Source organism: Acomys russatus, chromosome 10, assembly GCF_903995435.1.
Source record: "Acomys russatus chromosome 10, mAcoRus1.1, whole genome shotgun sequence".
Classification (NCBI taxonomy): Eukaryota; Metazoa; Chordata; class Mammalia; order Rodentia; family Muridae; genus Acomys; species Acomys russatus.
In genome coordinates this window covers 23,692,872-23,717,509 of record NC_067146.1, presented here as the reverse complement: position 1 = coordinate 23,717,509, position 24,638 = coordinate 23,692,872, and the positions used below count along the sequence as shown (strand labels likewise).

The window sequence follows — 24,638 nt, the reverse complement described above, 5'->3', positions numbered from 1 at the left end:
ATGGGGTGTATGACAGTCAGGTACCCTGGGGCTGTGGAGCCATCTGATATGGGTTCTAGGAATCCAGACATGATCCTCTGGAAGAGAAGTAAGGGCTCTTAACACTGAACCATCTATCCAGCCCCAGAATCGCTTTGTTTTCATTTTAAAACACAAATCTATTAATGATGATAGCTGCAGGTTAATTTTGGATTCCTGACCCAAATGCACAAATCAGTTTGTTTAAATAGTCCTTGGAAATAATAACTAAGCAAATACCAAAGAAAGGCAAAAACTAGCTGTCCTTCTAGTGAGTTCTAAGATTACCACACCTACAAGGTGTTAGCACTGTTGTGAGAGAGACCACAGCATCTACAAGGTGTTAGAACTGTTGTGAGAGAGAGTGGTTGAATCAGTTAGCACAGCAGAGGAAAGAATGAGTTTTGTGAGAGAAACAGGTCAGCAAAAAGAGAGCTGAGAAGGAATCCATCATGTTCAATACAATAAACCAACAAGCCCTACTTCTAGTAAAGGAGAAAGAAATGAACACGTGGTAATCCAGCCAACCAGAGGAACAAGCAACCAAACTACTAGAATTAGTCAATATTTGCCAACAACGATTTTAAACATAGATGGGCTCACCCCCTCCCCCAATAGCACAGACCAGCTGACTAGATTAAAAAGCAAACCCAACTATCTATTGTCTCTAAGGAACACATTTCTCTGGTAAAGAGACCCATGGACTGAGAGTCAGTAGACACTAGGCAACCTGTTAAAGAACTGGAATCAGAAAACAAGCCAACATAGTTACTCTGGTAGCTGGACATATTAGAAAATATAAAGCAAACCACTGCATATTAATAAAGGGAAAACCCACAAAGAAGATATACAATTATAAATACATACACACCAAATGCTAGGGTTCTCAATTTCATAAACCAAGTTCTAATGAAGATGGAAAGGTAGGTAGACCATGATACAATTAATCTGGGGGTAATTTCCACTACTTCTTTTTCATCTTTTTATATATATATAAAAAAAACCTTTTTATTGGTTCTTTGTGAATTTCACATCACGCACCCCAATCCTGCTCATCTCCCCTACCCCTCATACCCATCCTCCACCTTTGCAACCTCCCCCCAGACAGAGAAAAAAACCAATCTCATTATAGAAGCTGAATTGTGTCACAGTCTGTTCCACAATATACCCTTTCTCCACTCCTCATTGCTGCAAATGTTCGTTGCGATGACTCGGTGGTGCGAGGCCTCTGGCTTCTGCTGCTCTACCAATACTTGGACCTCACTGAGACTCCTCCCAGATATCCTGTTGTTGTCCTGTGTCATGGAGATGCTGTAGTTTTGGATCTGTAGGACTGGCCCCTTCATGCACTCCAACAGTTCATCGATTGGGTAAATGCTGTGGTGGGCCAATTCAAAGTCCTGTATCTGGGCCTGAGAGGTATCTGAGCTGGTCAGCCCATCTGCTCTCATACCCCAAGGGATGGCTCACCAACACCACCAGCAACTGGGGCCAGCTCTTCCCTGCTGCCCAGGTGAGGTACAGGGTTCACTTTCCACAGTGTTGCAGCAAGTGAGGGACATGGCCAGTTCTCCCACTCTCATGACCCCAGGACCAGCTCTCCTACCTGCCATTCATGGTGAGGGTAAAAGGGAGAGTAGGTGGGGGATCTCCCCCTTGCTGACACCACAGCACAGTGCACAAGTGCTGCAGTAGGTGAGGGGAAGGGCCAACTCTCCCACTCTGATGACAACTCCCATAATATGCAGGGCCCACTCTCTAACTACTGCAGCTGGCTAGGGGCAGGGTCGTCTCTCCCTCAATGCCCAAGTGAGGGATCAAGACAGTTCTGCAGAGCCCTATGACATCAGTATCTTTCTAGGCAGCAGCCCTGACCAGGGACATCTGCCTGGTCTTTGGTGGTAGCAAACCCCTGCTGCTATAGGGCCACAGACCTAGACACAGCCCCCACTGGCAACACAGCCTAGGACCCCACTCTGGTCCCAAGTGGCACCACAGGCTACTCACATCAGGCTGCTCCTCACTACGCTCAAGTCTCCAGCTCTGCCTCTCTTCATTTTACCACATCCTTCTGTTTCTCTTTTCTATTTCTCCACCACTTACCTGTTCCTCTTAGTGGTGCCCATGGTCTCTGAGTGTCTGGGGTCATCTCAGCAGTGGTCTCAGGAGTGATAGCTATGCCCGACTCGTGCATTATGACACTGGGCAGGTGTCATCTTGCATATTTTCTGCCCCTCCGACCAGGCCTGCAGGGCCAGCTCCCTGTCCAGATCCCATAATGCAGTCTGGTGGTTGTCTCCAGTTCTTTCCCAGCTTGAGCCTACCCACATGGCTCCATGAGGGGGTCGTCTGTCTTGGGCTCACTCCCACCTGGGGCTGTGATCCCAAGCAGCGTTCTTCTAGTCTCTGGCTCACCCCCATTTCCGGGAGCCTGCCTGGGCCTGCACAGTGCCAAAAGGCTAGCTCCCTCTCTAGGCCCCCTGGTGCCAGACTGGTGGTTGTCTTGGGCTCAGATGTTCACATGCCAGAACACTGAGTGTAGACATAGCCTCTCTCCTCTCTGCCACTTACTAAGGAACACATGACACAGCAGCCACACCTGCAGTGCCTCTAGAGGCAGATCTTTTCATCTACTGATAGGTCATCGAAACTAAAAAACAAACAAACAAAAACCCATCACCACCAACAATGACAAAGAAACTACAGAGGTAGTAAGTTACACCATCAACTTAAAAATATCTATTTGTCATTCATATCCTTATGTAATTAATAATTTATCCAATAGATGTGCAGCATATATTCCTCTATTACAGGCCAAAATCAAGCTATAATAAATCCAAAAGAGTTAAAAATAATTTATGTATCTTATTATAGCATAGTAGGATAAAATTAGGAATCAACATGAAAAAATTTACAGGAACTACACAAATACTTAAAGGCTGACAACACACTTTGAAGGACCCGTGGGTCAGTGAGAAGGCTATATAGACATCTCAATGAATAAGTGATTGCTGTGAAAGCCCGAGGACTCAGGCTTGTGTATCCAGAATTCACATACATCCAGGGTTGGCATGGTGATCCGCCAGTAATTCCATTGATCAAAGGGCAGAGAGAGGAAACCACTGGAGCAAGCTTGTTACCTAGACTAGCTCATTGAAATAAAGTTTCGGGTTCAACTGAGAGACCCTCGCCTCAACAGGTAAGGTAACAGTGGTTGAGAAAGGCTACTAATACCAACTGGAGCATGCACACACATGTGTGAACACACGTGCAACACATGATAAAAGAAAGAATAAAGTAAGGAAAAATTTTAAATTGTTAGAATAAAAGGAAAATGAAGACAAAGCTTACCAGAAGCTTGGAGGACCATGTAAGGCAGCTCGAAAAAGGAAATTTTTAGCTATGAAAGCTTATGTTTAAAAAAGAAAGAAAGGAAGAAATCGCTTTTAAAGTTCTTAGAATAAACAAGAGCAAGCCAAACCCAACAGTAGTAGATAGTAGGGGCTAATACAGGTCAGGGCAGAAACTCATGAGCTAGAGACTAATACATAGAGTCAGTCAAGGAGTTGATTCTTTGAGACCAATGAGCCCATACTCAAACTAACAAAAGAAAGAGAAGACCCAAATTAAATTTAGAGATTCAAAAAAAAGGATGATAACAAATTCTAGTGGAATTTAGAAGTTCAATATGGAATTTTAAAACTTACGTTTCTCCCCAAAACTGGAAAATCTAGAAGAAATGAATACATTCTTAGGCAAGTTTGACCTACCATAACATATACAACTTCAGCAAATCCATAGCAAGCAGGGTGATTGAGTCAATAACAAAAAGCCTTCCAACAACACCTCCTTATTAGGTGTTGGTCAGGAAAGCCCCAAGAGCAACCCCTCTGAAAAAAACATAGGTTCTTGCCATTCCTCCTAGATGCCTACCAGAAGTGGATGATAAGATCCTACTATTGAAGACTTGTTGCAAGGTACAGAGAATCAAGCTGTAACTTAGCCAGAAGCTTTGTCTCTGCTGGCCAGTGTTTTCCTAGGAAGGTGCTCTGCTGACTTCTAGGGGCGAAAGGGAGTCGATGTCTTAAACAGCTAGGAGCTATGTGAACCCCAACAGAACCTATGAGGCAAGATATGCCAACGGATGTAGCAGTAGAGTGACTGCTGGAGAGGTAACTGATTGCTCTCTGATTAGATTTAGGCCATCTCAACAGTGACGTGTTCAGGCCTCACACTGTAAATCCAAGTTTAAACAGTCCATGCCAGGGGAGGCCTCAGGTCTAGGGAGAAGCTTACTACTGTTTGTCTGGCTTCCACATGGGCATGCACAGGCACATTGTGCTGATTTACTTGAGCCAACTTGACACAAACCTAGCTACATCTGGGAAAAGAGGATGTTGAGAAAAATGCCCCCATAAGATCAGCCTCTAGGCAAGTCTGTGGGGTGTCGTCTTGATTAACGATTGATGTGGGAGGGTCCCACTCATGTAAGCAGTACCATGCCTGGGCATGGGGTCCTGGCTTGTATAAGAAAGCAGGCTAAGCAAGCTATAAGAGACAAGCCAGTAAGCAACATTCCTCCGTGGCTTCTGCTTCAGTTCCTGCCTCTAGGTTCCTGCCTTGACTTTGTACCCTGACTTCCCTGTATGATGGGCTGTTATCTGGAAATGAAACCATTTCCCCTCTAAGTTGCTTTTGGTCATGGTATTTTATCACAGCAACAGAAACCCTAACGGAAACACACATATATCCCCCAACACGTACACACATGCTTATATCACACATACACCCACACACATGCTTTATTATACCAAGAAGATTATCAGCAGAGTGAAAAGGCAGGCTAAAGAAAGAGAGATCCTTGCCAACTTTATTTCTGACAGCAGATTAATGTCTAGAATGTTTAACAAGCTTTTAAAATTAAACACCAATAAAATCAAATCATGGCATTAATAATGAATTAAATAGATAGTTCTCAAAAGAAGGAATACAAATGGCTAATAAGTATTTGAAAGGAGATTCAATCTCCTTAATTATCAGGAAAATACAAATTGAAACTGCACTGACATTCCATTGCACACTAATCGGAATGTCGGTCACCAGAAAAGGAACCGTCAATGCTGGCGAGGATGTAGGGCAAGATGAACTCTTCCACATTGCTAATGGGAATGGAAACTATTATACCCACAACAGAAGTGAGTATACATCTTCCTTAAAGACTAGAAATAAAACTGTCATATGACCACTTTTTAAATTTACGTAAAAGATTCTAAGCCAGTCTATCATAGAGATATTTGCATACCCACATTTATTGAAGCACTATTCACAATAACCAAGATAAGGAACCAAACAATATATGGCCCATTTATAGATGAATTGATAAAGAAAATGTGATATAAACTGGGTAGTGGTAGCACACATCTTTAATCCCAGCACTTAGGATGCAGAGGCAGACAGATCTCTGAGTTCAAGGACAGTCTGTTCTACAGAATGCATTCCAGGACTACACAGAGAAACCCTGTGTAGAAAAACAAAACAAAGCAAAACAACCAAAAAAAGAAAAAGAAAAAAGGAAGAAAAGAAAAAGGAAAGGAAGGAAGGAAAGAAGGAAGGAAGGAAGGAAGGAAGGAAGGAAGGAAAAGTCATACATACATGCAATGGGTTTCTCAGCTGTAAAAAAAAAAAAAAAAAGAATGAAAGTATGACATTTGCAGAAAAAAGCAAAGTGAGTCTCATCAGAAAGACAAATAACATGTTTTCCCTCATATATTGAAAATATTTCTTCTCTCTCTCTCTCTCTCTCTCTCTCTCTCTCTCTCTCTCTCTCTCTGTGTGTGTGTGTGTGTGTGCGCGCGCGCGTGTGCGTGTGTGTAGGTCATGAGGTAAGGCTGGGGGACCAGAGAGAAAGTGATGGGAGAGACAGGAAAGATGGCTGTGATGATTACATGATGGGGGAGAAAGTCCCCTTCTGTCAGAGGTCTGGGGGAAGGGAATAAGGCACAAGATGGAGGGAGGGTGGGAATGGGGAAATACAAGCGAGGGGATAACAACTGGAGTGTAATCTGAGTAAATTAAATGAATGAATGAATGAATGAGTAAGAAAAATAACATAACAGAAAAAACATAAACAGTATAATAATAAAGCTAGGAAGAGTCACAGTGAAACCCACTACCTTGTGCTAACTAAATAGATTTTAGAAAGTACACAGGGAAATATATTCTGTCTTTAACCAGATGAAAAAGACAAGTTTATTATTCTTTTAAAAGCATGCTCTTTTTACATGTCACAATTTGGGATCCCCAGCAGGGCAACTGTGAGATGGTGGTTACTGTGTGAGAGATTTGTTTAGGAGTGTTTAGAATCAGCAACTCTGAGAAGAAATCTGAGGAAGCAGTATTTGAGAAAGGATAGTGCTGATATTAAGTATCATCTCAGTGGAGGTCTCAGGAGCCAGGACAGGGAGTTTTGTACCTGGGTTGTCACTTTTGAGTTATCCCGATTTGTTAATTGGATGAGCCTTTGTGTGCCTACAGTGATCAGCTGACTTGACACTGGGCACAGCAGTTGTCTTCTGCTGAAGCTGTGCATATCAGGGACAGAGTTGAGCGTTTGCTCATTGTACTCCTAGACCCTTGGGATGAAGTTCGCCAGGCTGTGTTGGGGTGTGTGGAGGGGTGGGGTGGGGGGCGGTGTACCTGGATGTACATGGCTACAGAAACTAGAGGTCATTCTCAGGGTAGTTCCTCCAGTGCTTTGGTGTTGTGTTGTGTTGTGTTTTATTTGAGACAGTGTCTTACTATGTGTCCCTGACTGGCCTACACCTGGCTTTGTAGACCAGGCTAGTCTTGGACTCACAGACATCCACCTGCCTCTGTCTCCTGAATGCCAAGATCAAAGGAATGTGCCACCACAGTCAGCCAGTTTTGTCTTTTAAAATGGCCTGGAACTCACTGAAAAGGGCCAGGTGGCTGACCAATGATCCCTCCACAGGAATTCACTTTTCTTTACCTTCCCAGAGCTGGGATTACAAGTGTGTGTCCCCATGTGTAGTGTTTTTATACAGTTTCTAGGGATCTAAGTAAGGTCTTCTTGCTCATCCAGTGAATGAATTACTGTTACTGACCCGAGCAATCTCACTACTCCAGAAAGCTTTTCATTATTAAAGGGATGGAGCAAGTCTATTAGAGTGCTAGTTTACATCTGATATCTTTCATAGAGAATGGTTTAAATTTTGAGAAAATGTGTAAGGAAAAAGTCCACAGAAATACATTATTTAGGAGGAGAATCGATACTTAGATAAATCTCATATAATCTTGGCTGGACTCGGACTCACAGTAGCTGAAGAATTGCCTTCGACTGTTGGTCCTCTTACCACCACCTTCCTGGCTGTTTTATAAATCAGTAAGTTTGGTGCGCTTCACTTAGAAACTCCATTAACTTCTAAACAGAACGGTGACTCACCTCACCATTGTCACTGATTTTTGATCCCAGAGCCACACCTTGATTTCCTGAAGATGAAAGGGGAAAAACATTACAAAACCCAGAAGGGAAGCAGTGTCAAGGAGAGCAATGACCTACTCCCAGGAAGAAACAATAGCACAGAAGTTCCTAAGGCAACTGGGGTCAGCTGAGGTCAAGCCCCTTGCCCTGTATCAGTCCTCTATCCTTCACGGTGGTACAGAGGTAGGTGCCATCCTTTTTGGCCTAAAGCAGAGTGTTTCAGCATCAGTCCAGAGTCACTGGCTACTCAATAGCTCATGAACCCACTAAGTCTTGTGTGATCTGGCTTGGAGCTCAAAAACTCCTACCCCAATATTTACATCGTCTGCTTCAGAGAGGAGATTCCTTCTTCCCTTTCTTTTTCACTTAGCTCTTGATGCCTCTCCAAGCAACTGAGAGATCTTCCATTTTCTTTGTCTAGTGACACCTCCTCACCTCACTACCAGAATCCACCTGCACACAGAACATGTGATCCTCATTGAAATCCATTTTTGGGCTCACGGGAGTCAGTCAGTCATGAATTGGAACCATCTTGAAGGTTCCCAGCAAAGCTCCTTGGGGACCGCTATGGCGCCAGAGTCAGAGCCCAGCAAAGGCTGCCCTCTCACCCTCGAACCTCTTGCTGCCTGTCTCCTAAACATCCTCTCCCTGTGTGGATACCCTGTGCTCACCTCAGTAGTGAGCCTTCCCAACTTGGCCAATAAATGGAGCCGTATTTTTGTGCAGACAGCTTCTGCTACTCCTGACCCTGGTGCCTGTGGAGGAGTTTGGGTGCCCAGACAGAAAATAGCCTGTCTTGTTTAGATCCAATGTTGATCTAATTTAGAAAAATTGAGCAAGCAATTTAATCCATCCATGCCTTCTTTATATTGGTAGTAAAATAGAAAATGATTACAGTACCTGTGTCATTTGACTATAATAAAGGATGAATAAGATACCACATAAAAAGCACTTTAAATAGTGTCTGATGCATTAATAAATGGGAACTGTTATTATTGTGAGATGGTTGCCAGTAGGAGAGAATACAAAGTGACCCCCATTATGTTTTTGAAGACATTATAAAATTAGAATTCTTGAGATGCCTTTCACTGCCTTAACAGGCCCCTTTCTATTTGTATAATTAAAAACAAAAACCTAAACCAAAATCAAAACAAAACAAAACAAATCCCGAAAGACCCCACAGCTCTTCCAGACTAAAAATAAAAGACCAAATATGGCACCTACTATTGCGTGGGGACCAAACAGTGACCCAGCTAATGACATTAATTTCCTGAGAGTTGTCAAAATAACTCACCCTTTTATGCAACTGTTGCTGAGTCCACTGTATGTGTGAATCCGAGTCTGGGTCATATTGCCAAATCAGGTGTGACTTATTGCTTTCACCTTTACCTGCAGAAAACCTGCGTAACACTGGACAGACACATCTCATCCTGAGCTTTGTATCTTCCTCACTCATGAGCCTGACTTTCTCCTGCTTGTCTAAATACCTATTCTCCTCCTAAATAATGTATTTCTGTGGACTTTTTCCTTACACATTTTCTCAAAATTTAAACCATTCTCTATGAAAGATACCAGATGTAAACTAGCACTCGAATAGACTTGCTCCATCCCTTTAATAATGAAAAGCTTTCTGGAGTAGTGAGATTGCTCGGGTCAGTAACAGTAATTCATTCACTGGATGAGCAAGAAGACCTTACTTAGATCCCTAGAAACTGTATAAAAACACTACACATGGGGACACACACTTGTAATCCCAGCTCTGGGAAGGTAAAGAAAAGTGAATTCCTGTGGAGGGATCATTGGTCAGCCACCTGGCCCTTTTCAGTGAGTTCCAGGCCATTTTAAAAGACAAAACTGGCTGACTGTGGTGGCACATTCCTTTGATCTTGGCATTCAGGAGACAGAGGCAGGTGGATGTCTGTGAGTCCAAGACTAGCCTGGTCTACAAAGCCAGGTGTAGGCCAGTCAGGGACACATAGTAAGACACTGTCTCAAATAAAACACAACACAACACAACACCAAAGCACTGGAGGAACTACCCTGAGAATGACCTCTAGTTTCTGTAGCCATGTACATCCAGGTACACCGCCCCCCACCCCACCCCTCCACACACCCCAACACAGCCTGGCGAACTTCATCCCAAGGGTCTAGGAGTACAATGAGCAAACGCTCAACTCTGTCCCTGATATGCACAGCTTCAGCAGAAGATATTGCCTACCTGCTATGTGGGCATGGCCCTGCCCAGGGCTATATAAAAGGACAATCCTACTTTGCCCCTCTATACCCCCTTACTCTTCCTCTCTCTCCCCTCTCTTCCTCTGTCTTCCTCTGTCTCTATCTCTGTCTCTGGCCCTCTAATTAATATCTATAAAGTGTGGTAGGGGCTATGAATACAATTGTTGGTACACAAATTGAGTTCTATAGAGCACTGGCATTCCTCGGAGGTGTCTTTGGCCTCTTCGGAGCCAAGGGAAAAACGCCTTGCGCACAGTATCCTAGGGCCCACTTTACTCAGAGCGGCTCCACTGACCCCTCTCTCAGCTGGCATTGCAGCTGCTACAACATCACGTCTGTAGGCCGAAAGGATGCACAACCACAGCCGTGGACTCAAAGTGCAATCGGGTTCTTCCTAGCAAAGAGTCTCAGAGCTCCTCCCTTTGTAATTATGGGCACAGCCCTTTAAATATTATACCTCTGCCTTTTATTCATGACAAATCCAAGTGGGCGGCAATTTGGAAAGCAGTGAGGAGGAGAACGAGCAAATTGGATTAATTCTCATGCCGAATATTAATGCAGTGCCACAGAAAGAGAGGTGTTTCATAAAATTCAAGGGCATTAGGAAAACATTTTGTCCTTCTCAGGAGTTTAAATAGCACCATTTCAGAGAAGTGGTTTGAAACTGCAGATGTGTGTACTGGGTCCAACAGGCAGGCCCACTGCAGCTGACCAGGGGAGTTTCTCTACGAGGCAAGATGTCTAGAGTTCATGATTGTTTCAGGAGCCCATGAAAACATGTTAGCCTTATTTCTGCAAAAATATGAACACTGAGTATAATAATGCATTATTATAAGGATAACTAGATGAGTCCCTACCTCTGCTCGGTTCAGGGTGGAAGCTGAGATAACTCACTTCAGACACAGAAGCTTAAAATGCAAGCTTTATTTTCTGGGCTCAGGGAGGTGACCAGTTCAGGATCTGAACCAAGTTTTTCAAAGGGAGTTTATACAACATTTTAAAAGGACAGGAACTCCAAGCAAAGTAGGGGTGGTGAGCTGCAGTGTTATCCAATTGTATTTTCACATTATGGGTTAAACAAGGGAGTTTCTGTTGGAGTCCGGGCCTGATTCAGGACACCTGGCCTCAAGGCCCTTCACTCATCCTCCTAGACATTTGGTCTGGAGCTCGGACTGATAACAGAGCAAAGGAGTGGGCCACCTGTGCTTAGTTAATTAGGGCATAACAGGCAGTTGGTTATATATATTCATTATTTATATATCTTGGTTTAGACAACATCAATTCCTATACTCTTTACCAGTTGACAGAAAATATTTGGAGAAGTGGGATAGGAATTCGTTCCCGGGCTTGAGTACAGGAACTTGTTTGACTCTGCCAGCAAGATGAAGAAGTTGTCCTTGAGATGGCTGGACTCAGATGACTGTCTTCTTACAACAGACGCTGTTCAGCTACTGGGATGTCCCCAGTTCCCTTAGGGCCTGGCATCTTGAATTTAGTTTTTCCCTATGATTAAATGGAGTCTGAAAATGAAATGGTAGTACTAAAGTAAGTTTTTTTTTGCTTGTCCCCAACACCTCTAAAATTTATATATTTCATATATTTTGTGTTATATTTATATATATATATATACATACACTTTTTTTTTTTTTTTTTTTTTTTTTTTTTTTTTTTTTGGTTTTTTGAGACAGGGTTTCTCTGTGTAGCCTTAACTATCCTGGACTTGCTTTGTAGACCAGGCTGGCCTCGAACTCACAGCGATCTGCCTGCCTCTGCCTCCCAAAAACTTTTATATATAAATTTTTGAGGTAGAGACTCACATAGCCCAGGCTGTCCTTGAATTCAACTATGTACCCGAGAATGACCTCGCACTTCTGGTCATCCGGCCTCTGCTTCCTGGTGCTGGACTGTGGTGTCATTTCTGTTTTATGCAGTTTTGCCATTGAATGCAGGATTTCAAACATACTAGGCAAGCAATCAACCAACTGAGCTACATTCTCAAGCAATAAAAATACATTAATTATCTAAGGAGGAAAGAATCCACAATAATCTCTTAATATCATAATGTAGTCCTATACCTGAAACAAACAGTACAGAAAGGTCACAAAGGGGACCAGATGTACAGGCTCTGCGCCCACTCTAGACTCTCTTTGATGCCGAATCCCCATATTGTGACATCAACTTAATTATGTCAGCAGCCTTCCCCATTTTTCCTGGTGATAATTCCTTGGTTAATAGCACTACAGAATTTTATGTATGAGAATAAGATAATGATAGATACAAGGTACCAGATATTATGTTACATGAGGTTTATTAAATGAGCATGGGTAGAAGGAGAGGGGGGAGGGGTACCCCAGACAGAGACAGAGGAAGAGAGAGGAAGAGAGGGGAGAGAGAGGAAGAGTAAGGGGGTGCAGAGGGGCAAGGTAGAATTGCCCTTTTATATAGCCCTGGGCAGGGCCATGCCCACATGGAGGTAGGAAATGACATCACAGATAGGTCAACTGAAGCAAAACCCTAACACAGAACCTTTCTCTTCAGACTGTAGCAGCAGATCCACAGCGAGGTCTCAATTGCAAGCTGGGTGGAAAGGCCCAATTTCAAGTCTCATTTCTCCCCAACTGAATCAGAATCTGTTTTTTTAATGTAACCTCCACTTCTGTATTTGCTTATTAAAATGTGCTGAGTGCAGATGATTCAAATGTAGAGAACCCTGGGCTGCAGATTAAAAAAGAACGCTCTGGGAACAAGAGCAATGCCCGTGGGTAGCTGGGATTTCCTTAAGAGGCCAACAGAGCTAGAGATGCTGATCGCTGGGGGGTGGGGGGGGGGGAGAGAAGGAACTTAACGTTGGTGGCACGTGACTCGGATACTAAACCCAGAGGTGCTCTCTGTTGTCTTCACGGTGGAATCCCATGTCCCTTTACGGTCTGTAACAACTTTCTGTTGTCTCCTCTATTTCTCCGCTGCCTCAGACTAACCTAGCCGCTTGCCTCGGGCCACCTGTGGAGAAACCTTTCCAAACAGCTTCTCAAGACTGCCACCTTTGCGGCGATTCTAAGCTGAGACAAATTTCTGCTGCTTCGCTCTCTCCCGGCATCAGAACATAGGTATCTCCCCGCCTCTGTCTGCATGGCTTCACCTCCCACCCAATGGAGGGATGCCTGCCTCCTATATTTTTAGTAAACTGCCTGCAAATCTCAACCCCCATCATCCATCGGCTCCATCGGCCGTGGGCTTCTGTGGGGTTACCGCACGCAACTTTCCTCTGATTGGACTGCGTATCCAAGGCTCCGGAATGCGCACAGATTGCCTTAGATGGTCTCCTTTGACTCCAAGGGAAGCCAATAACAGCCATCCTACTGGGCCCTTTGAGGTTCCCTGCCCCGCTAGCCGCACGCGTCTCTATTTGGTCCGTTCCAGCTGTGCAGGCCACACAAAGCTGGGATGGAACGAGCAGCTACAGCTCCGCTTCCTTGTCTGTACTGCGCTCAGCCACCCTGAGTTTTTAAATCTGCCGCTATGCAGTAGCCGGCAAGTTAAAGGTACAGCCTTGCCCCTCCATGTCTGGCCACATGACCACTAGCTTCCCGCCCGCTGGCCTGGTCCCTCCCCTTCCCATTGCAGGTAAGCTGGAGATTCAGTGGATTTGCACATGCGCAGCCCTTACTCTCTAAGCCCTACCTGCCCAAGGGCGGGTTAGGGAAGGCCAGGGGGTGAAGTCAATCCCCATCATGCAGTAACTGGCTCCAGGCCTCAGTCTGCGAACTTTGAGCTTTGCTGACTCCCTTAATTATAGACTAAAAGAGTTAAATACACCTGGCTCTTGGCCAAAAAAAGCTTCCTTTTCTCTAAACCTAGTTTCCAACTTTAAAAAAATAAAAATTGTCTCTAATTTTATTTTCTGCTCTCAAAAAAATTGTACGATTGTTTATTGGTTATATAATTGTTTATTGGTTATGTTTTATTGTGATCCAAAATGTGGTTTTTGTTACTAATTTATGCTTTTCCTAATTCCTAGACAAGTAAATAAATGCTGTTTCTCCTGTCATCAGCTAACCTGGATTCGACCACTCCCAGCTAATGGGTTTGATATGTTTTTTTTTTTAATAATGCTCTACTGTAATATCCATTTGTTTACAATGTTAAATTTTAAATCATTGCCTTAAACCATGTTTAGCCTGAAATTCTAAATGTGGTGTTATTATCATACAAAACTTCCATTTTCTTTTATGGACTGTGCTTTTGGACTGTGTTTATGTTTCTAAGGTTCCAATTTAACAGATAAAACCTAAAGTCTTAGTCTTTAAGTATTAAGATAAACTATGAACAAAGATGTCTATTTAAATATTCTTAAGATAGACAAGACTGTGGTCTCTGTCATATTAAATTAAAAGGCTAAGGATGTGTCCTGAGCCTCCATATGGGAACTGGTAAAACATTTAAGACCCAAGAGAGGCCTTCCGGACAGGCTCAGTCACAGCAAACTATACTCCAGGCCTTAGCCACTACCCCTGAGGAAAAATAGAGGTCTGCAATACCCTTCCCGCCGGGGTCCAGCCTGAGCCAGCTCTGCCAGGGACCTGTTTCAGATGCAGCCAAAAGGAGACACCGGTCTCATAGCTGCTGCAACTAAAATGGGGCACTGGTCCCACTACCTAGTCTGTTGGCAAATTTGGCCTATGGATGTCACTGCTCACATGCAGACTTGTTCTCCGTGCCTAGTCACTGGAGGTTCAACCAGCACAGGAGCTGTAAACATGTCCAGCCTTCAAGCTCCTTGACCTGGTGGAGTACAGACGCTGTTAGATTCAGCAGCCTCTCCAAACCCAGCGTAAGGCTACAGGCCAGCTTCTATCACGGGAGACTTCAGGTACCTTCCCAGCCCTCTTCCTATGCAGGAGACTAAACCGTCAGGTCTAGATATAGTCTACCTTGTTACCATTCTTTTAGCTAAAGGACAGTGACTGCTCACAGCAATTTCACTTATATCTTAAAGCTTCCAAGAAGTTGTTTTAAGAATGTGCTTTAAATTGGTCAATGCAAGTTGTGACGGTCAGCGGGTCTAAAGGATGCTTTATTTCTTCCTGTTGCTGTGCTACTGTTGTATTAACTGTTCAAAGCATTGACACTGACCAATGGAGCTCTAATGCATTACTCTAATTATGGTAAAACCTTCCACTCTATGATCCTGCCATAGTTCCAGGATTTTAAATTTCCTTTGGTTCGTCTTTTTCTTAAAATGCCTCTCATTGTGCTGTTTGTGCTTTAACACCAAGCTCTCTTCCCAGCCTCTAGTATGCTGCATGTCGGCTGCCTTTTCCTACGGTGTGTACATGTCAAGCCTCTAGTATGCCACATGTCGGCTGCCTTTTCCTACAGTGTGTACATGTCTAACAATGTATGCTTCACTGTAGATTACAGTGATGATACTAAATTTATCTGCCCTTACGAATTTAGAAGGATTCTTGTAAGCTACAGGAAATCCATCTCTCAGGTCAATGGAGTCCAAATAAGTATTGTCAATCCAAAGCCTCAGTTTCTCACCTCTCGCCTATCTCTAAGGGTGGGGTTCCTCCCCTTTTCACTGGTTTTGGGACTCCCCTCTCCCTAACTACCCAATTGCCACCTTTCTACACCCAACACCAGCTGAGAACTCCCGTCTTCACGACTGGCTGTTTCTTCTCCCTAACCTATAACTATAGGACTTTTTCACTGGGCGAAACTGCTGCTTCTGCTACCACTGTTTCTGCTTCTGCTGCCGCCACCACTGCTGCCCATGACAAACAGTCCATTCGCCATTTCTCCAGGCTCCTCTGGGATGCCTTCTGAGAAGTTCAAATCCTTACGCACACATTGAGGGCTTCTAAGCTTACATGCCTCTGCAACCAAGCTTGGACAGATCTAAAACTAAACTACTTTAATTATTGCCAGCAATCAGGTAAAATGGAAGGAAGTTCCCTATATCCAGACCTTTTCTTTGCTCTCCCGTGTTCAAGCATTTCCAAGGGTAAAATGAAAGAAAGTTTCCCACGTCCAAACCTTTTTGGTTTTTTTTTTTTTTTTTTTTTTGCTCTCCCAACATTTTCACGCATTATCAACATTGTCTCTTACCTTTTCTCTTTGCTCTTCCAAGAGTTTCAAATGTACACCTAAAGGGAATTTTCTCCCTAATCTACTAATTTTGTCTTCTGCCTGCATATATATTCCAGCATCCTGCCAGACTTCCTACATCTGGTAACATCATCAAAGCAGCTACCCACAAGTGCTCCCGCCCAACCTCAGAAAAAGTGCCAGCCGGACCTGCATTGTTCCTCCTAGATGGACCTGCATTGCCCTTCCCAGCTGCAGATGTTCTCAGACCCTGGACAACAAATACAACAGCCTGTTCTTCTGGAACCTGGCCAGCATTTAGCCTTTTAAACCCCCTATCACAGCCCTACTGTCAGCAGGAAGTAGCTAAGATGATTGTTTCACCCCTTGTCCGTTTGCAAAAGGCTGAAATGGTGTGCTCCAGGCCCAGGACAAACAGCTCCAGGTTCTCCCAGCACTCCTCAGTCCCTATCTGCTGCAGGGCATGGCTGACATAGCCTGCCCTCCACCTTAAACTTTCAGGGTAGAACTTTTCTTCCCCTTCACTATATAATCTGGACATTTTGTTGCTACTGCTTTTTTTCTCTCTCTCTTTTCCTCTTGCATGGCAGCCAAAAGCTGTTTCCAATAAACCTACATTTATATACTTTAAGTTACCATATGTGAAAACAATCCAACGTTCCTCGTTTTTGAATTATAGGAAAAGGTAGGGATGTTAGCATTCTGCTTCAGTCCACCTACCCGTGATGTCATTGCTTACCTGCCATGGAGGTGTGGCCCTGCCCACGGTCTTATAAAAAGATAGACCCTCCTCATGGCCTCTCTCTCTACCCCCTCCATCTTACCCCCCCCCATCTCTCTCTCTCTCTCCTCCCTCTCTCCTCTCTCCACACCCCTACCTGCTCTACCCTCTTACTTTCTCTCTCGCCCTGGGGTACCCCTTTTCTTTTCTTTCTTTCTTTCTCCCCCCACACTCACTTAATAAACTCCTCTACAACATAATATCTGGTACCTTATGACCTTATTTCTTACTGCCTTAATTTTTAAGTATAACAAGAACCAAGGATGGAATACTAGAGAACCCCGTGGAAAGCCTTCCTTTCCATGGTATTCTTCCCAGTGGACTTGGGAGAGGCTCCAGTTTCCTGCCTATATTCTAAGTTTCACCAGTGACAGAATGGTACAAAGGTTGAAGGAACAATGGGGCAAAATCAGTATCTACTGGTGGCACAGCCTTCTCCCTTCCCTAGATGAGGGGTCTGCATTGTGATGAGGCCTGTGTACAGGACTTCAAGGAGTTAACCAAGAGCAAAGTGAGCTAGTGTGTACTGTGAAACCAGAATCAGGCAACACTCAGGACAAGAAAGAACTTCCAAGCAACTATCATCACTATGGTATAAAATCCAAGCACCTGTCTCCCTCTGCCATGGATAAAAAGGAAGGGGCACTAATTATTAGATTACATTTTCTTAAAGCACTACTTAAATTGTTTTTTTTTAATGAAAATCCTCTAGACCGAAAGAACAACGAATGAACTAAATTCTTTCCTGCTATACTATTACTATTTTCCTCATCCTGCCACAGAACCTGTGGGAGGTAAAAAGGATATGAGCCTTATTACTGGTGACCCCTGTTGGGTAGCTATTTCCTCTTAATGGAAACATTCCTTAAATGGAGGCAGGCTCCTTAAGACTCAGGAAGTAAATAAAACCTTTACAAGGCCCAGGAAGTAAATAAAACTCAAAGGTTTTCTCAACAAGATTTTTCAAGGCTCCTTCCAAGGTTATAAAAACAGTAACAACTGCTAGAGAAAAGGAGACTCTCTGACCAGTTGAGGTGTGACAAGCCATATAGGGAGTTCCAGGATGCACCTCTCATGAGTCAATATCCGTGCTGCCATAAACTTTTCGGTGGTACAGCTGCTTCTGAGTCACTCACAGTCATGTAAATAGATCACTATGGAGACTCTGGTAGAATCACGCCTTTGGTCTCTTGTCATTACCCACTCTAGGGTAGACAGATGTTTGTTCACATCTACTCAGGAAAAGTCTCACAACATCCAAATTGGAAAAACAAAAACAAAAAACAGAAACAAATTCCCACACCTTTTGGGATAGGCCAAATTGTCCTAAGCCATACCTGGAAAAGATCAGAGCGAGCTTGGAACCCAATCATGCCGAGTAACAGTATATGTTTCACTGATCATCTTTATAAATCAACCAATCAGCATCAGCCCTGTTTTTTTTTTCCTTTTAATTTTATGTGTATATGTATTTTGCCTGCATGCATTTATATGAATCACACGTGCGCAATGCCCACAAAGGTAAGAAGAGGACATTGGCTTCTCTGGAACTAGAGTTATAGATGGGTGCTAACTGTCATGTGGATGCTGGGAGCCAATCCCAGGTCCTCTGCAAAAGCAACAAGTACTCTTAACTGTTAAGCCATCTGTTCAGGCCCACTATGAGTCTCTTCTGGAAGCCAGCCAGCCATAGACTACCTTTCATACAAATGCTACTGTGACAACCAGTCCGCATCTGTAACCATGCTTCTATAGATGATGTCAAAGTTCTTAAGCCTCCACAACTACAGCAACCCATAAACTCCACACTTCCTGAAAATCCACTATACACTGATTCTCTGCTCAGACAAGTTGGGTCACTTGCCCTACAGTGAACTGAATAGTCAATTCAATTTTTCTCATTTTTGTTTTTCATACTGAATAATAGGTTGATCAACAATCTATAACCTGAACCTAAGGATCTGTGGGGATATAACTTTTCCAATCTGCAGTTTAATCAGCTAACTAGAGTAACAACATAAAGTAAGCCATGTCTGAGCCCTGGTGTCTTTTTTTCCTAATAGCTACAGAAGGTTGGGAGTAGAGACAGAATAAGACAACTGTTGGTTTCACTGCCCGTAGGATAGAGGGAAGCACATTAGTTACTTCACAGGAATTGTAGGGGTTTAAATGAATAGTAGAGATGCTTTTCTAAAAGTGTCTTGTACAGTCAAAATATTTATAGTCCCTTTGAATTCATATGCTGAAATCCTAACACCTAAGGTAGTGATGTTTAGGTATAGGGTGGACTTAGGATGAGATTAGGTAATGAGCCCCCTCATTATTAGTACCTTTAAAAAAGGTAGCTTACCCCTTCCACCACATAAAGACATGAGCTACAAAACCTTTGCCAGACACTTGAACCTGCCTTCGCCTTGATCTTGAAGTTTTCAGCATACAGACCGATAAGGGATAATTTTCTATTGTTTATAAGGAACTTCATCTATGTTATAGCAACCCAAACTGATGAAGACACAGCTTCTGCCAGAGACTAGAGCTGAATCTCTCCCTAGAAACAGGAGGAAGTGAAAATAGAGAGTCCCAGAAAGAAGAGGAGGTATAAACGCTTGGAGCAATTAAGAAATTCTTGGAGAAAAATGGTCTGAGAAAGAGAAGGTCATTGGTAGAGCCTTAGATCCTGTAGAGTCGGTAAAACACTTTCAAGCAGTGGGTGGCAGGAAGGTGACCATAAGAGCAAGAGGCAACAGTCTTTATTAAAATTAATATCTTCTAGTTATAAAATAATATCACCTGCAAAGTAAAAGAACAATCCACAGACTGGGTAACAATATTAGCAACAGATACGTCTAGTAACGTAGAAACAACATGCATCCCTCAACTGTAGAATGCATGTATTCATTGTATGAAAATAATATTACACAGCCAAAAGGCTATTTGCATACAAGAGAGACTTGTTTCATGTTTCACTGTTGAGAGATGTAACTCAGAGCCCAGCTGTTTCTTTCCTTTGTCCTTTTTCACATCTCCATGATCCCGGCCCTATCGATTGGCTGTTTCAATTGTTCATCAGGCCACAATCTAATACTCACGTCGTAATAATAGTGTCCAGAAAAGCTTTGTTTCCCTGGCATCCCAAAGTTGCACCCTCTAGCTCCTATCTCATTCCCCTGTCCACTCCTGTTGTATTTTTTAGAGCTGGAGATTGAACTCAGGACTTCATCATGCCAAGCACATTCTTCCACTGAGCTACATCCATCTCCAAAGAAAACTCTTAAAAAAAAAAAAACAAACTAAACCAAAATATGACTGAGGATATAAATAATCTCTCTCGGATGGTCAAGAAACCTCTCATTTTAGTCATCTTGTGTTGAATGTCTGAGCATCTTCCTTCTGCAGCTTGGGCACGGATTTCCAGGTTCCTAGGATTTGTATGAACTAGGGTTAAGGATCTCTGGATGCTCAACATGCCATCTACACAGGGGTAAGGCCTTGCTCTAAACTAAGTCTCACTTGTAGTTTCGCTTGCTCAGCCTGGGATCCCCAGTTTCCCTTTTCTGTGAGCTACACGTTCCTCTTTCTGCTTACTCCACCCCACCCCCCACTGCTCTCCACACAACCCTAGTCCTCTGCAACCTGGCCTCAGAAAGGCTCTGAAGGCCATTCACATCTCCTAATAGCTCCTGATAACAGTAAAAACAATTCTGAATTTGCTATGAAAACCTGCACGTAGTTTCTAAAGACACAGAATCCCTGTTTTCCCAAGGCTCCCTGGTTAGCTGACACTAGGCCTTTCCATGTGACAATAAACACAGCCCAATGAGGAATCTTTTTTATGAAATGCAGCCTCCTCGGAGACTTGAACATCAGTCTTTTGTTCTCCTCTCAAATTTGCTAGAGCATCCTGCTTGCTTAGCATACAAATCTGAGCTACAGGGAATTCTCTTGAGCTGTTCCAGGTGAAACACTGTTTTGCTTTTCCAAAACAGCTTTCACTATACACACAACTGCACGATAATTCAGTTCTGTGGAGCTGGTGCCTTGATTTAAGATGTTTAATGTGGCAACAACATGCATTTCATAACTTTCAGATGGTTTTTTTTTCCCACTACAATTAACACAAATACATTTAGCATTTTATCTACATAGCAGATTGGAATATCTTATGTGATGCATGGCTTAAATTTACGAAAGTTTTTCCTCTTTCTTTCACTCTCATCACCTCTGTAAGAGAAGTGAAAATAAAACCCAAGCATGCTCTGTGGCGCTGAGGAAGAGAAACTAGAAAGGAGAAACTTCAGTAAGAATGCATGCAAGATGAAAAATGGACCAACAATATTAAAAGACATATTCTGGAAGAAAATATGTGACAAGCATATGAAATCTAAGGCTGTTGTTAAGTGCACAAAACATTCTCCAGCTTGGACCTGTCAACACTCTGTCATGGATTTCTGAGAGGCTCGTAAGGTCTGACCTTCCCTATAGAGCTATTGGCCGTTAATGGTTGCTGGGGCAATCAGAGTTGTCCCCCTTCCCAGCTTGTTGGGGAATGGTTTTGTGCCCTGTGTATTCAAATGCTGATTTCTGTACCCAGAGATCTGGTTGCAGTCCAGATGTTGGCATTGTCATTTCTATGAATTATCTCCTGCCTCAATGTTGCATAAAAATTGTTCTCCGTCTTCTGATACGTTAATAAAGAGCTGAAGAGCCTATAGCAAGGCAGGGGAGTTAGGGCTGGACTTCTCATCCCAGTGAAGGGGTTCTAGGTGGAGAGCAAAGAGAGGAGGTTGCTAAGAGAGAGTTGCCGTGAGGAGCAGCCAGAGTAAGACTAAGATGGCAGGTAAAGGAGCATGGGTCTAAGAAGCAGGCCAGGCTAGCATAGTCAGGTTAGAATAGATATGGATTTGCCCAGTTATAGTGCTTGAAGCTTATGAATAAATGGAAAGGTATCTGTGTCACTATTTGTGAGCTAGAGCAGAAATTGAAAGCTCATAATTTTACACACACACACACACACACACACACACACACACACACACACACACACTTCTCCCCAGTGGCAGTGTAAGTGCTGTTTTTAAACCCTACTTTATTTGTGGTTTCTTAAGCTTTTACCTCCCTTTTAGCCCCCTAACCCTAGGTAGAAGAGAAAGAAGGTTAGAAGGAAAAGGAAATGGATTTAGACCTCTTTAGACTTAGTTTCACCTAGTTAGGGTTGTCGGATTTTTTGGGAAAATACCATGCTCACTAGTCAGGATATCTAGCAGTCCAGTAATAGCAAATGGCAAATGCAGAAGCAGGAAGAACTAGCAGCCTTTTTCCTCCTCTGTCTATCTCCTCAAAGCCCTTGAAGCCTTCTGTCTCTGTGCTCTCATATTTATACTTTTTCCAAGTCATCAGAATTAAACTATCTCCACCTGGCAAAGACCGTGCCCTGTATGAGGCTGTTATCAGCTGTGGATAAACTAAGGCAGTCCCATATCCCACACTTGGGATTAAAACAAAAACATGTTTACATAACATAACTGAGTTTTTAAAGAAACCAAAATTTCTACAACCGTTATGTTGTTCATCCTCTGGGTATGGGTAGGAGAGATTGGCTCAGCCTTTAAAGGCTAAGGCTCACAACGAAAAAGGCAAGTTGACCATGTTCCAGTGAATAAGTCCTCACTGATGCTTACGTAAGTAACCCTTGTTAAACTCAGTGATCACAAAGAACAAATTTCATAGTGAAACCCATTACTTTGTATGCTGACTTAATAAACACACCACTTCCTAAAATAAGTCAGGTCACCTAAAATTCATTGGAACAAATCTCATGGAAATCATTGCATGAACACTTATGTCTGTCTGTATTAAGAATCAGATTTAAAAGGGGGTTGAGAAGCAGCCAAAACTAAGTATATATGAAAAAAATCATAAAGAAACTTTGTAAGCACAAGACGATAAATTATTACATAAATAGAATTAGTGAACATGAATACTAAATATTTGCTTTGTGATCTGTCTTAAGTTCACGTTTCAGTCATGAGCTATGTAGTGTATCAGATTAAGAAATACACTTAGTTGAGTTTGTGAGTTTATATCGTCTTTTGAATAGTATTACAATAGTGTAAATGATACCTCTGAGTTGTCCTATTCCGAAGCAACGTTTGATTTTGATGTGTGTGTGTGTGTGTGTGTGCGTGTGTGTGTGTGTGTGTGTGTGTGTGTGTGTGTGTGTGTGCACGTGTTCTTGTTAAGAGACAGTTTTCCAATCCAGCCATCTCAGGAACAAGTTCCATCTTGTTGACAGGGTCAAAACTGAATTCATGTTCCCAGGCCCTGGAACCCAGCACCCAACCTGCTTCTTCAGGGGTTTCATGTTTGTCTGTTAGCCAGTAAAGGGTGTAAAGAGGGAAGTGACCATTGTCCGTTGTCTAAACTAAGGCGCACAGGCTGTACATGTGTTGCCTGTCTTCACTTTAAGCTTGCCCACTCCTTTCTTCCCTTATCGTTCTAAATTCCAGGCCCAAGTCCAAGAGAGGATGTGACTGCAAAAAGCTGAGTTGAGGGTCCAGAAACCAGGTAACCTGGAAAGGCCTAGACAAAGGACGTTTACGTCCTTGCTGAACCCCTTGTGTCAAAATATGATCAATGCAACAGTACGCCCCCCTCGCCCTTGCTTTGTGCTCCCTTCTGTTAGAAATGTTACAATCTCCTTTTGGGAACATGTTCAGACAGAGAACTAGCTGCCTCCCTGAGCTCAGAAAATAATGCTTACATTTTAAGCTTCTGTATCTGAGCTGAGTTTTCTCGGCATTTTGACATTTTGACAGGTCAAGAACTAATAACTCAGAGCATCCATGGAGCAAAACTCCCAGCTCTGTACTTAGCAGTTCACTAGCGCAAGCAGACTCTTTCCAAAAATTACAGATACTGTGAGGTAAAGGAGGAAAGCACTGATGAACGGAAATCACAAAACACGTTCTGAGGTTATCTGGTGATAGCATTTGTAGCATCCGTCACAGCTGCTGTCAAAAGAAGCAACTCACCAAAGATAACATTTCGAGCCTGGGTACTCGACCACACAGCGCAGAACGCATGGCTCAGCATCCACCCACCATGAATCAAAACGTGTTACAAGCAGAAGATGAAGCGACCAGAGCACACAGCCCTGCACTTCAGGGCAAGTATCAGAGCCACAGTGGGAGCCATCCCACGAGAGAGCAGCGGCAGTGGGGATTAAGGTCAGTTGTGAAGAGAACACCAGCCATGGAAACGTTTTTCAGTTTACTTAAGTCACTGCGGTACTCCCAAAGAATCAGGAGGAAGGAATTTTGGCACACACTACTGCAGTTCCCTGGACTGGTCCTCCTGCAGACAGGCGCGACCTGGTGGAAAGACAATGGGCAGACAATCTTGGTTTTTGCTATATTGCTACTAATGAGTCCAGATAAAAGTCTTAAAAGTTACTGATCACAGAACGGGGAGATGGCTCTGTGGGTTGCACGAGCATGAGGGTCTGAGTTTGGATCCCTTAAATCATGTCCAAAACTAAATAAAACAAAAACAAAAACAAAAACAAAACCCTAGGTGTGGCAGCACATCTGCAATCCCAGGGTCAGACAGCAGAGACGGGCAGATCTGCGCAGCTTCTTGGTGGGTCAGTCTGGCTGAAGTAGTGAGCTCCAGGTTCAATGAGTCCCTAGCTCAACTAAGGCAGAGAAGCAAACTGGAGACATCCCAGCAAGCTTTGCCTTCCAGGTGCACCTGCCCAGCTGAGCACATTCCTGTACATTCCCAGTCTCCCCACACCCTCCACACAGACACCCCAGGGGAAAAAATTACGTCATTAATGAGACATTATCAATACAAATTTGAAGATGTTTGACCTACCACTCCATTTGGTATCAGTGTTCATATGTACTATGTTGCTTCGTATTTTCAGGTTAAAAAAAAAATCTAATAAAATTTGATTTGGAGCCCAAAATTTACATTGCCATGGAAGTAAGG

The 24,638-nt window shown here is 43.3% G+C and overlaps 1 non-coding gene across 1 annotated transcript; it reads right to left on the bottom strand.

The window, feature by feature from the left end:
• Nucleotides 1-2,508: 2,508 nt before the first annotated feature.
• Nucleotides 2,509-2,639, bottom strand: LOC127194921 (small nucleolar RNA SNORA17). The gene has a single exon (XR_007831311.1). It is a non-coding gene; the product is annotated as a small nucleolar RNA SNORA17 (small nucleolar RNA).
• Nucleotides 2,640-24,638: the final 21,999 nt, after the last annotated feature.